Source organism: Macaca mulatta, chromosome 3 (assembly GCF_049350105.2).
Source record: "Macaca mulatta isolate MMU2019108-1 chromosome 3, T2T-MMU8v2.0, whole genome shotgun sequence".
NCBI lineage: Eukaryota > Metazoa > Chordata > Mammalia > Primates > Cercopithecidae > Macaca > Macaca mulatta.
Window position 1 is genome coordinate 146,498,941 of NC_133408.1, and position 14,117 is coordinate 146,513,057.

The window sequence follows — 14,117 nt, forward strand, 5'->3', positions numbered from 1 at the left end:
TTATGGGAGGAACAAAAAAGAAAACAATGCTTCTACTCATTGGTAATTTATTCTAGACCACATTATTTTAAATTTCACTGAACAGTTATAGAATATATATAATACGCAAATATATTTATATCATTGGCAAATGAAATTTGGCTTGTAAGTTTTTTAAATGTCAGAATGTGTTGTTTTGTTTTGTTGTTGTTGTTGTTGTTGTTGTTGTTGTTGTTTTGAGACGGAGTCTCGCTTTGTTGCCCAGGCTGGAATGCTGTGGCACAATCTCGGCTCACTGCAAGCTCCGCCTCCTGGGTTCATGCCATTCTCCTGCCTCAGCCTCCTGAGTAGCTGGGACTACAGGCGCCCGCCACCTCGCCCGGCTAATGTTTTGTATTTTTAGTAGAGACAGGGTCCCACCGTGTTAGCCAGGATGGTCTCAATCTCCTGACCTCATGATCCGCCCGCCTCGGCCTCCCAAAGTGCTGGGATTACAGGCATGAGCCACCGCGCCCGGCCCCGAATGTGTTGTTTTTTAACATTTTAAAACTAGTAAATGTTGTTTATTAAAATCAAGAGCCAGCAAAATATTGAAAATACCAAAAGATATAAAAATCCATTATCCTGCTTTCCAAAGATAATACTGTCAACATGTTAAAGTTTCTCCTTCATTCAATTAACTGTTTGGTCTTTTTAGAAAATTATAAATTAATCAGAATTTGCTTAAAAACTAAACTTAAGAAATAGCTATGTTCATCTCTCCAAACTGAGTAAGGCTGATTAACATCCATGAGATGGTAGTTTGTCATTTTGAATAAAATCTAAATATCCAGGCTCGGCCTACTAGGCCCTGTGTGAGGAAGCCCCTGCCCCTTCAGCCTTACGCCACACTGTTCCCCTCATCTGCTCCCTTATCACTGTGGCCTTCCTGCACATCTTCCCCCATCCCGGCTACCCACTGCCTTCTTCCCCGAATGCTCTATGCTACCCTGTGGTCTCAGCATAAATGTCATTCTGCAGAGCAGTGTTTTAAATCAGGTTCCCTCCTGTTACCCTTTGCCACAGTCCCCTGCCAGGTCCTTCGTTGCATATATCACAAAATACAGTTATTTGTACTGATTTGCTTTTGGTCTTTCCCTCTCCCAACTGTGAGCTCTGTGCAGCAGGGCCACATGTGTCCTGTGTCCCTCATAAGGGGCTGAGCCACAGTAAGCAGTCGGTAGGTATTTGCTGAGTAGGAGTAGTGGAGGGACAGCACCTCGTAGGGGAGGAGCTAGATAAAACTGGATGACCTCTGGGGTGTCTTCCTTCCATATCATACATTGTATTCCGTGAGTTTCACAGTAACTCAGGCCCAGATTGACAGACCACCGTCACGTGGAAGGTAATAAGCCTTCAGGAGGCAGGTTAAACATGCATACTTTAGATGAGGAAATAAATCAGACTGTGAAATCTAATGTTTCATTAAATAATACAAATATGTGAGTGTAATATGGTACATATTCACATTTTTGTAGAGATTTCTTTATTGACATGAATCTTACATATTCCTTTCCACTCAGAGCTGTACCTTTTGCCAAGAGAACAGAGCATGGAGTATATACACATAGTGTACATTCAATACAGGACAGTGGTTAAAGGGCAGGAACAACTTGTTCTTTTATAAACAAGCATTTTGGAATGTTGTGCACACAGTAGCCACCAAGCAAATCTGAAGTCATCAGGGGAGCCAAATAACACATCCACAGACAAATCTATGCAAAGCAGGTCATTTGAGGAGTGTCTTTAAAAGGCACTTGCCCCTAGATGTCACTCTTAAGAAGCATTTTATAGGAAAGAAGTCTGGAGCCCATTCATTGTGTTATTTTAATCTAGGATGACTGTGGAAATTTTCTTGCCAGTTTCATCAGACCTGCCCTGTTTCCAGTTCCGCAGTCTCATCCCCATGCCAGGGTATACCCAAGCCTCCAACCTGGAGGCTTAGCCACATGCCCAGTCTCTATGCAGGGTCCTGACTCAGGAGGTGTTTAAGAACCTTTATTCAACCACAGTCCCTCTCTTTTGTGGTCGAGCTCTACTCTTGGGTCCCACATTGTTTTAACTGCTTCTGTTTCAGTTTCTCCACCAGAGGTACCTCTGTTTGTTACCCAGCTGCTAGAACTAGGGCCCTAATCCCTTCTGTCATTTTTCTTGCTGGAGACTCGAGTATTCTCCCAAGCCCAGCCACAGGGACCACAGAGACCTTGTGATCTGACATTCTTCCAAGGACTGCAGCCACCTCAGCATCATTTCCGATCACTATTCTCTACCTCCCCTTCCTTTGTGTGGTAGCCCTCATCCTTGTCTACACCTATAACCTGCTAGGCTGGATTTTCTCAGCCTCCTGCTCTAGCCTGTTGTAGTTACCAGGCCTTATTCACCATATCCAAAGTAAGACACTAATTCAACGCACACTGACTAAATACATACTACATTTTAGGCACCGTGAGAGGCATAAAGAAGGGTCAGGTACCGCCTTTGGCAAGGCAAGATATTTTCCCAGTTTGGTCCCTTTCAAATACGATCGTTCCCTAATGCATCCTGATTTTAAAGTAGTGAATTATGTCCAATATTGAACGTGGCTTCTGTACATTAAGCATTCACCCATCATATATATTCAGATTATCTGTAGTGTGTCAGACACTGCACTGGGCACAGGTGAGACAACAGAGCATGGCCCCAGAAAATGGCAAGAGAGCTACTTACACAACTTCATGCCAAGGAATACTTTGTGCTAACAGTGTCCACAGTGGTTTGCAGAGGGAGCAATTAATCCTGCCCTAGAGGATAGAAAAGGGCTATTCAGAGAAGCGTGTGTTTTTCTCAGGCCTTAAGGAATGAATTCAGTTTCATTTTTCCAGGCAGATACAGGGAAGGGAGGGAACATCCAGACAGAAAGAACAGCACAAGCAAGTGCATGAAGTTAGAAAAGTACACACAATCAGTATTTAGGAACAAGAAGTATATTTACCTGGTGTGGGTAGAAAGTGGATATTTCTGGAAGTGTGTAGTAGAATTTGAGTCAAAAAAGGAAATTTGGGTCCAACTTGAAGCAGTACATAGGCTGGATTAAAGGGGTGGAGGGTAGAGCAAAGCAAAGAAGCCATTTGGAGCTCATTTGATTAATCACAAATAACCATAATTAAGGTCTATTATGGGTCAAGTGGGAGATGACCAGTTTATCTGTCACCCATAATGTACTGAGCTGATAAAGGATTCCGTCTTGGGATCTGCACCCCAACCCACTGACTAGGCCAGGCTCAGCCTCCTGTCTCATTATGAAGACTTTCAGTACTCACTATCTCTCCATGTTATGCATTGGAACATATTCTCAAAGAAGGGTCTGATATCAGCCATTTGTAGGAGTTTGAATATGTTGGTGTGGTATCTCCCCCATAATGCAGACTTATGGGAGTTGTCAAATTTAGGACTTTATTAAGCTTGTCAAATTTAAATTACTATTCTGGAAAAGATGCAAGTCCAAAACTGGAAAGACAATAACCTTTTGACTGACATCATTCTCTCAAATTTAGTTTCTTTTAGAACATTTTGTCTAACATAGAATATGGTCAAGGACATTGTTTAGCATATTACAAAACATAATCTCTCTATAAAGATCTTCTGGTGAAATATCTGTTGGTCTTAGTTTCTAGAAACGCTGTGCTTCTCCTAAATAGAGATGTTTTCTTTTAAATTTTCTGAACATTGACTAGAGTAACAGATTAGTGTCCTTTTAGCTAGAGATATATTTGAAGACTTCCTGTAGCAAGTACTGTCATGCATTGCTTAACAATGGGGATACATACAGAGAAATGCATCATTAGGCAATTTCATCATTGTGCAAACATCATAGAGTTAACTTACACAAATCTACTACACACCTAGGCTATATAATATAGCCCATTGCTCCCAGGCTTCAAACCTTTACAGCATGTTACTTACTGAATACTGTAGGCAGTTGTGACACAATGTTATGCACTTGTGTATCTAAACACATCTGAACAGAAAAGTTACAGTAAAAATATGGAATTATAATCTTATGAAACAACTATGATATATGTAGTCCATGGTTGACCAAAACATTGTTACGCAGTACATGACTGTATATAGGACTTGTGATGTACAGTTTTAAATTAGCCTCCTTCCCCAACCCATTGTGGATTGTTTCCTTTCCTTTTTTCACCCACTTCTAACTAATGTTATTTTGACTTTTGTATCTCCAAATAGTCCACCTTAAATCCTTTTCGGAACAAGGCTGAAAGATAAATCACACACGCGCACACACACACACACATACACACCCACCCCTATGTGCACGCTGTTCAGAATATTGACTAAAGTAGAATAGCTTATTGTAGCATTTAGGTTTCTAATGTGCTTCTAGCTAAATATTCGAGAAGATGGCAGTACAGCCCTTCCCCTGGTAGACAAAGCTAGTCTGAGAATCATTTTTCAAGTAATTATAGATAAGAATCCTAATTCAAACTCATCAAATGCATGGCCAAGTACCAGACACACTCCTCTTTCGGATTTACCAGAAAGTGTGCTCTCGTGCACTATTAGGTCTAATAACCAGTGACCTTCTCTGTTTTGCGAAAATAATTCCTAGAGGCTGGCTAGCCAATGCCTTGATTTTTATTTAAAAAATAAAATAAAATCCTCTGCCTTTGACTGAAATGATTTTTATCCATTGTCTCCTTCCTCTAGCATACAGAGGCAACATTACCATTTAGGAAAAGTCAGTGGAGGTTCCACTTCATTTCTAGATGAAAATGGAGGATTTTGATCTTAAGAAAAGTATTTCATGTGACCTCAGACAGTCTGTAGCAGCCACAGCTCATCAGTGGTTAAATTAGTAGGCTGTATATAAAAGTAGTTTGTTTGGGGCAGTTAGCAAATCAAGTAAAAGTTTGGGCCCTGAAATGATAATGAATTCCTTTGTTCCCAAGACTTCTGAGGGCGGTAGCTTTGTAACAACAATTCTTTCTGTTAGTCCTAGATGCTATAATTAAGGCATTTGAATCAACAATGAAATTGAGAGCAGATGTACTACGTAGGCTCAATCTATTTATTAGCTACTAATGGAGAATGTTCTAGCTAATGGCATTAATAATAATGTAATGTTCCCCACATTTGTGCTCATTAACAAGTGCATTAAACCAAGTCACCGAAGTCAGATTTTTCCCTTACTCTTCTCTCAATAATACAAATCCTTCAACAGTCACTTGAAAAGGAGAGAATGAGGATGTTTGAGGTCAAGGAGAGGCAGCCCTGGCAGAAGGGAAAATTACAGCCAGTAACTTCTGTGTTCTGTGTTTTCCCCTGAGCTCCCCAGGCCACATCCTCATAGTCCCTGAAACCACAGGCCTCTAGGCCAAGGTAGTATCAGAACACTCCCACAGACCCTGTGGCTGAGTCCAAAGGGCAGAAATGAAACTTCTGGCTGAGTGGGCAGGGCAGGTGCTCAGCTGTGCCCCCCAAGGTGAGAGAACCACCTGCAGGAAGCCAGTGTTGCTGTATGCTTCCATCCTGCCCACCTCAGTGGGCTAGCGCCATGGCAGCCTCCCTTTGACACTGGTTGGAGTGAGGCTTAGCCCCGACTCCAACCTACCTCACCCACTAGGCCTTTACTAAGATACCTTGTGGGCAGGTGGTCTAGAGGGACAGTGAGCCCCTTAGCATTGAACAGAGTGTGTATTCAATAATGCAGCTCCTCGTGGTATTGATTAGTAATCATAGCCAACTACTTATGTAGCACTTAAGTCTCACCACAACAATATGAAATGGGTATCATTCTTATTATTCTTAATCTATATTTAAAAGAGGGTAAGTGACTTCTCCAGTGATATAGTTAACCAGTAATAAAGCCAAAATTAGAATTCATTCAGCCTGATGTGAATCTGTGTTGTTAACCACCACAATACACTGCCTTTCGGCAAAGGGTGATTAAAGCTGCACCAAGTCTCTAAGTGTGTACAGCGAGTCAGAATCTGGACACTGTGTTTGACAAGCATGGGACATGCAGTTAAACTGGGGAAGAAATTTCTTTCTCATAGAAGAGATCCTTGTGTGAAAATTAGAACTATCTGAATAAATTAGAATCAACAGAAATTCTTTATATGAGTGAAAGCCTTCGAGAAAAGCAGGGCAGTTCTTTCCTTTAACGCCTCTCCTTGGGTGCAGCAGGGATAGGTGAATTCCTGCGTCACTGCTTAACAAGTATTTACTGAGCACCAGTGGATTGGTTTTATAATAACTTGGCCTTAGGTTAATTTCCCTCCTCGAAAATTTTCTATTAAAAAGAGTTTGACCACACAGTGGGCTCACACAGCAGGGGATTTGTGTGGATCCCCTAGTGTATAGAAGGATAGAAAATAATTAAAAATCAGAATGTACTCTAATTCAAAACCAAAAGGCGTCCCCATCTATGTCCTTGTGAAAATTGTGCAAGTTGGCAAATTAATGAGGCTGTTGCCTGGGGTGAAGTCTGCACTTAGCCTGTGTAATTACGAAGAAATGAGAGAGACCTCAGTGGGTCCTACAGATGAGCAAAAGAAAATAATTTCCGGACATAAGTGGAGTCATTAAGAATGCAAGAGCACTAATGCACTGGGGCCACTTCCAGGGGACAAGTGATGGCTGGGCAGCAGCCGCAACAGCCCACACAAGTGTCCCACTTCTTGGTGAACAGGGAGGAAATGCAGAGGGGATGGTAGGCAAGGGAGAGGACGACGTTTATTGAGCCCTCACTATGTGCTGGCCTCCATGCTGGGCACTTTATGTATATTGTCTCCCTTGGAAAATGCCAGAATAGTCCATGGGTTTTGTATTGCATAGGATGATGTGTACTCTGCCCAGCCTTGACATACAGAATGACATAAGCCTGACCTCAATTATCATTGCAGTCACTCTGCCACATACAAATGTCACAGACAATATCAGCTAAAGGCAAAAGAAAACTATTAGTATTTTGTCCTATAAATTTATATTCTTTTTTCTATATATTTTGTGTTAATTTACTAAAATGGGATGCGTTGTTTTATACCTACTTCTTAAACACTTTTACATGTTTATTAAATATCCTTCCACAGTATCTTTCTAGTAGTTCCAGGACATGCAATTTTAAGTACTTTTCGTGAATCTTTTTTATCAGTCCCCTATTGTAGGACATTATTAAACCATGTTCTAATGAACATCCTTGTAGATAAATCACTGCAAAATTATTCAGTATTTTTAAAGGTAGATACCTAGCATGGAAGTTGCTGGGTAAAAGGATATAGATATTTTTTAAGCCAAGTTTATTGAGGCATGTTTTACATAGAGTAAAAATCACCCTTTCTTTTCTTTTTGGCTTGGGGTGCATGTGAAGGTTTGTTACGTAGGTAAACACATGTCACAGGGGTTTTGTTGTACACATCATTTAGTCACCCAGGCGTTAAGCCCAGTACCCAATAGTTACCTTTTTTGCTCCTCTCCCTCCTCTCATTCTCTCCCCTCAAGTAGATCCCAGTGTCTGTTGTTTCCTTCCTTAGGTTCATAAGTTCTTATCATTTAGCTCCCACTTACAAGGGAGAACATGCAGTATTTGGTTTTCTGTCTCTGCGTTAGTTTGCTAAAGATAATAGCCCCCAGCTCCATCCATGTTCCGCAAAACACATGATCTCATTCTTTTTTATGACTGCATAGTATTCCGTGGTGTATATGTACCACATTTTCTTTAATCAGTCTATCATTGGTGGGCATTTAGGTTGATTCTGTGTCTTTGCTATTGTGAATAGTACTGCAGTGAATATTTCTGTACATGTGTTTTTATGGCATAATGATTTCTATTCCTCTGGGTATATACCCAGTAATGAGATTGCTGGATCAAAATGGCAGTCATGCTTTTAGCTCTTTGAGGAATCTCCACATTGCTTTCCACAATGGTTGAACTAATTTACGCTCCCACCAACAGTGTATAAGTGTTCCTTTTTCTCCACAACCTTGCCAGCATCTGTTATTTTTTTACTTTTTAATATAGCCATTCTAAGTGGTGGGAGATGGTATCTCATTGTGCTTTTGATTTGCATTTCTCTAATGATCAGTGATGTTAAGCTTTTTTTGTATGCTTATTGGCTGCACGTATGCCTTCTTTTGAGAAGTATCTGTTTGAGTCATTTGCCTACTTCTTAATGGGATTGTTTTTCTCTTGTAAATTTAAGTTCTTTATAGATGCTGGATATTAGACATTTGTCAGATGCATAGTTTGCAAATATTTTCTCCCATTCTGTAGGTTGTCTGTTCATTGTCTTGATAATTTCTTTTGCTGTGCAGAAGCTCTTAAGTTTAATTAGATCCTACTTGTCAATTTTTCCTTTTGTTGCAGTTGCTTTTGGTGTCTTTGTCATGAAATGTTTGCCCATTCCTACATCCAGGATGGCATTGCCTAGGTCGTCTTCCAGGGTTTTTATAGTTTTGGGTTTTACATGTAAGTCTTTAATCCATCTTGAGTTGATGTTTGTATGTGGTATAAGGAAGGGGTCCAACTTCAGTCTTCTGCATATGGCTAGCCAGTTTATCCCAGCACTATTTATTAAATAGGGAGTCTTTTCCTTGTTGCTTTTGTCAGCTTTGTCAAAGATTAGATGGTCATAGATGTGTGGCCTTATTTCTGGGCTCTCTGTTCTGCTCCTTCGGTCTCTGTGCCTGTTTTTGTACCATTACCATGCTGTTTTTGTTACTGTAGCCTTGTAATAATATAGTTTAAAGTCAGGTAACATGATGCCTCCAGATTTGTTCTTTTTGCTTAGGATTGCCTTGGCTATTTGGCCTCTTTTTTGGTTCTACATGAATTTTAAAATAGTTTTTTCTAGTTCTGTGAAGGATGTCATTTGTAGTTTGATAGGAATAGCATCAAATTCCTTTGGGCAGTATAGCCATTTTAATGATAGTGACTATTTCTATCCATAAGCATGGTATGTTTTTCCATTTGTTTGTGTCTTCTCTGATTTCTTTGAGCAGTGTTTTATAATTCTCATTGTAGAGATCTTTTACCTCCCTGGTTGGCTGTATTCCTAAGTATTTTATTCTTTTTGTGGCAATTGTGAATGGGATTGCCTTTCTGATTTGGCTCTTGATTTGGCTATTGTTAGTGTATAGGAATGCTAGTGATTTTTGTACACTGATTTTGGATCCTACAACTTTGCTGAAGTTGTTTATCAGCTGGAGGAGCTTTTAGGCAGAGACTATGGGGTTTTTTAGATATAAAATCATGTCATCTGCAAACAAAGATAGTTTGACTTCCTCTCTTCCTATTTAGATGTTCTTTCTTTCTTTCTTCCTCTTGCCTGATTTCTCTGGCCAGGACTTCCAATACTATGTTGAATAGAAGTGGTGAGAGACGGGTTCCTTGTCTTGTGCCAGTTTTCAAGGGGAATGCTTCCAGGTTTGCCCATTCAGTATAATGTTGGCTGTGGGTTTGTCATAAATGGCTCTTATTATTTTGAGATATGTTCCTTCAATACCTAGTTTATTGAGAGTTTTTAACATGAAAGGGTGTTGAATTTTATTGAAAGCCTTTTCTGCATCTATGGAAATAATCATGTGGTTTTTGTCTTTAGTTCTTTGTGAGAATCACATTTATTGATTTGCATATGTTGAACCAACCTTACATTCCAGGGATGAAGCCTACTTGATCATGGTGGATTAGCTTTTTGATGTGCTGCTGGATTCGGTTTGCAAGTATTTAGTTGAAGATTTTTGTATTGATGTTTACCAAGGATATTGGCCTGAAGTTTTCTTTTTTAATGTCTCTGCCAGGTTTTAGTATCCAGATGATTCTGGTCTCATAGAATGAGTTGGGGAGGAGTCCCTCCTCAATTTTTTGGAATAGCTTATATAGGAAGGGTGCCAGTTCTTCTTTGTACATCTGGTAGAATTCAGCTGTGAATTGATCAGGTCCTGGGCTTTTTTTGGTTGATAGGCTGTTTATTACTGTTTCAGTTTTGGAGCTCATTATTGGTCTGTTCAGGGAATCAGTTTCTTCCTGACTCAGTCTTGGGAGGGTGTATGTGTCTAGAAATGTATCCATCTCTTCTAGGTTTTCTAGTTTGTGTGCATATTTGTAGTAGTTTCTGATGGTTGTTTTTATTTCTGTAGGGTCAGTAATAACATACCCTTCTTCATTTCTAATTGTGTTTATTTGGATTTTATATATATAGAGAGAGAGAGAGAGTACTTTATATATATATTAAGGATAGTTAAGTCTTCTTGTTGAATTGAACCTATTACCATTATGTAATGCCATTCTTTGTCTTTTTTGATCTTTGTTAGTTTGAAATCTGTTTTGTCTGAAATTAGGAGAAACCCCTGCTTTTTTTCTGTTTTCCGTTTGCTTGGTATATTTTCCTCCATCCCTTTATTTTGAGCCTATGAGTGTCATTATACATGAGATGGGTCTCTTGAAGACAGCGTTACTATTGTGTCTTGCTTTTTTATCCAACTTGCCACTCTGTCTTTTAAGTGGGGCATTTAGCCCATTACATTCAAGGTCAGTATTGATATGTATGGATTTGATCCTGTCATTGTGCTCTTAGCTGGTTATTATGTTGGCTTGTGTGGGTGCTTTATAATGACACTGGTCTGTGTGTTTAAGCATGTTTTTGTATTAGCTGATAGCAGTTTTTCCTTTCTATATTTAGTGCTCCTTTCAGGGTCTCTTGTAAGGCAGGTCTGGTGGGAATGAATTCCCTCAACATTTGCTTATCTGAAAAGGATCTTATGTCTCCTTCACTTAGGAAGCTGAGTTTAGCTGGATATGAAATTCTTGGCTGAAGATTTTTTATTTAAGAATGTTGAATATAGGTTCCAAATCTCTTCTGGCTTGTAGGGTTTCAGTGGAGAGGTCTACTGTTAGCCTGATGGAGTTCCCTTGTAGGTTACCCACCCTTTCTCTCTAGCTGCCTTTAACATTCTTTCCTTCATTTCGACCTTGGAAAATCTGATGATTACGTATATTGGGGATGATCTTCTTGTGTAGAATCTCACAGTTCTCTGTATTTCCCAAATTTGACTGTAAGCCTCTTTAGCAAGCTTGGGGAAGTTTTCATGGACGATATCCTGAAATGTGTTTCCAAGTTGTTTGCTTTATCCTCCTCCATTTTAGGGATGCCAGTGATCTGTAGATTTGGACTTTTTACATAATCCCATACTTCTCAGAGATTTGGGTTTTTTTTTTTTTTTCATTTCTTTTTATTCTCTTTTCGTTATTTTTGTCTGACTGTCTTATTTCAGAGAACCAGTCTTCAGGTTCTGAGATTCTTTTCTCAGCTTGGCTTATTCTGCTATTAATACCTGTGATTGCATTGTGAAATTCTTATATTGTGTTGTTCAGCTCTGTCAGACCCATTAGATTAATTTTTATACCAGCTATTTCATTCTTCAGTTCTTGCATCACTTTATTGTGATTCTTACTTTCCTTGGATTGGGTTTTTCCATCCTCCTGAATCTCGATGATCTTTGTTCCTGTCCATATTCTGAATTCTGTGTCTGTCATTCTAGCCAGTTCAGCCTGGTTAGGAACTCTTGTTGGAGAACTGGTGTGGTTGCTTGTAGGACATATGACAATTTGGCCATTTGAGTCACGAGAGTTCTTTTGTTGGTCCTTTCTCATCTCTGCATGTGGGTGCTCCTTTAACCACAGTTGTAGATTGAGTACAGGCAATAGAATTATTTTCTGGATGTTTTCACCAGGCCGAGGCTTTGTGCAGGGTCTTTATTTGAAGCTGACTTCTTATCCCTGGTTTCAGAGGGAGGTATGTTAGTGAGGTATTTTTGGTGTTGAAGCTTTGGGGTGTGATCCAGCAGGTGGCACTTAGGCTTATTGGTCAGTTGGTAGACTCTTGCTTGGTTGTTTGGCTCCCCCAGGTTACCTCACAGTTGCAGCCATGTTCCCTCTCACTGCTCTGTAAGTGTGGGTTTCTCTCCCCCTTGAGTGCTGGCTGTAGATCATGACTTGGCACTCCTCGGATGCCCACTGCAGCTCTCAGGTAATCTCAGTGTTTATGTTCCTTCCCCAACTTGGAGGCAGCAGAGGAAGGGACTGTGGTAGTGGTTATGGCCAAGGGTCATTTGCTTGTCACTTGGGAACTCCACCCCAGAGAGATGCAGATCAGCAGTGGCTCAGTGCAATCAGCCCAGGATGGAGAGTCTGTGCTATTGGCCCAAGCCAGGGGTTTCCTGTCTTTTGTCAAGCAGTGTGGGGGATGTGTGGGACGCACAGGAGACAGACTGGCCTCCTCTCCTTGGGTCAACTGCAGCTTGCTGGAGGTGTAAAATCACCCTTTCTAGGTGTACAGTTCTATGAATTTTGACCAATGCATCAGTCATGTAACAACCATCACAATTAACTTATGTAACATTTATAAGCACTTTAAAACTTTTGATGCATGTTAATTAAATTATCTAGTGGTAACATTATATGTATTCCTATCTACCATCAGTTTATAAAACGTGTACATTGGATATTGTCCTTAAAAGACTAAAAAAAAAAAAAAAGTCCAGTTTGTAGGTAAATTTTCCATCTCATTTTAAGTTACATTTTTTTGAGTATTAATGAAGTTGCGTATTTTTTCATAGGTTTATCCGTTTTTATATCTTACAGTGTGAAGTTTTGTTGTTTTGGGCCTGTATTTCTAGCCAACTATCTCTTTCTTATTAATTTTTAAGAACTATTAGGGGGCTGGGGTTGAAAGAGTGATCTGTCATGTTGCAAATACATTTTCTTTTGTCATTAAGCCTCTTTTAATATTATGTATAGCTTTTTTTCTCTCAAAAGTTTTAAGTTCCTGTAGTCTCACCATGTTTTCCTCATAAAGTCCACCATGGAAGTCATCTTCATGAAGTCCTTTCCCACTCCATGAATATTTAAATATTTTCCCTTTTTACATTTAATTCATCTGGAATTTATTTTTGGTATATCACATGGAGTAGAATTTTATTTTCTCCCGCAAATGATGAGCTACTTGTCCTGGTCCCATTTATCAAATAATAGATCTTTTCCCCACTAATTTGAAAAGTCACCTGTATTATATATCATATTTATGTATTTAAGTATGTCTCTGAACTTTCCCTTCTGTTCCACAAAATTTCTTGTCTTTTTGGGAGAAAAATAGATACTGGTTCACACTGTTTTTAATAATGTAGTTTTATAAAATGGCTTAATATCTGGTTTGGCAAGTACTACTTTTCATTATTATACTTTTTCAAAATGTTCTCTCAGGCCTTAATTATTTCAGATGAACTTTAAACCATATCTGAGTTTAAACACCCAATAAGAATTTGTATTGAAATTTTATGTTTATAGATTAAGAATAATTTATATCATTATAAGCAGTCTCATCACTGAGAGATGTTCAAAAACTGACTCATTGCTCTTCAGAGATTAAAGTTTTATAATTTTTTAAGCGTATAAAAATTACAAATTATAAAAATTATAAAAACATAGGTTCTACATGTTTTATGTGTTAGTCCTAGGAATCATGCTATTGTTGTTACCATTGATTATAGCATCTGTTTTTGCATTTTACTTTCCAACTTGTGGATCCTATTTACAGCATTCTATTTATTAATTTTTATAAAAAGCTAGTTTATTAAAAACTAGTTACAGTAATATTTTATTTTTTTCCTTCAGTGTTACAAGACAATTAGGTCATTTGTAAATAATAAGTTTACCTTTACTTTTCTGATTTTATTTTATTTATTTAGAGACAGAGTCTTGCTCTGTTGCCTAGTTTGGAGTGCAGTGGTGTGATCTCAGCTCACTGCAACCTCTACCTCCTGGGTTCAAGCAATTCTCTTGCCTCAGCCTCCCAAGTAACTGGGATTACAGACACTTGCCACCACGCCCTGCTAATTTTTTTGTATTTTTAGTAGAGACAGGGTTTCACATGTTGGCCAGGCTGGTCTTGAACTCTTGACCTCAAGTGATCCACCCACCTTGGCCTCCCAAAGTGCTGGCGTGAGCCACTGCGCCCGGCCCACTTTTCTGATTTTATCCTTCTTTTTCTGGTATTTCATTATTTAGAATTATTTTTATAATTTCAAATAATTCTTCACGTTGT

General features: G+C 39.2%; 1 protein-coding gene across 4 annotated transcripts in view; it reads left to right on the top strand.

The window, feature by feature from the left end:
- The window catches only part of PIK3CG (phosphatidylinositol-4,5-bisphosphate 3-kinase catalytic subunit gamma), a 41,235-nt gene that overhangs the window by 24,970 nt on the left and 2,148 nt on the right, over window positions 1-14,117 (top strand).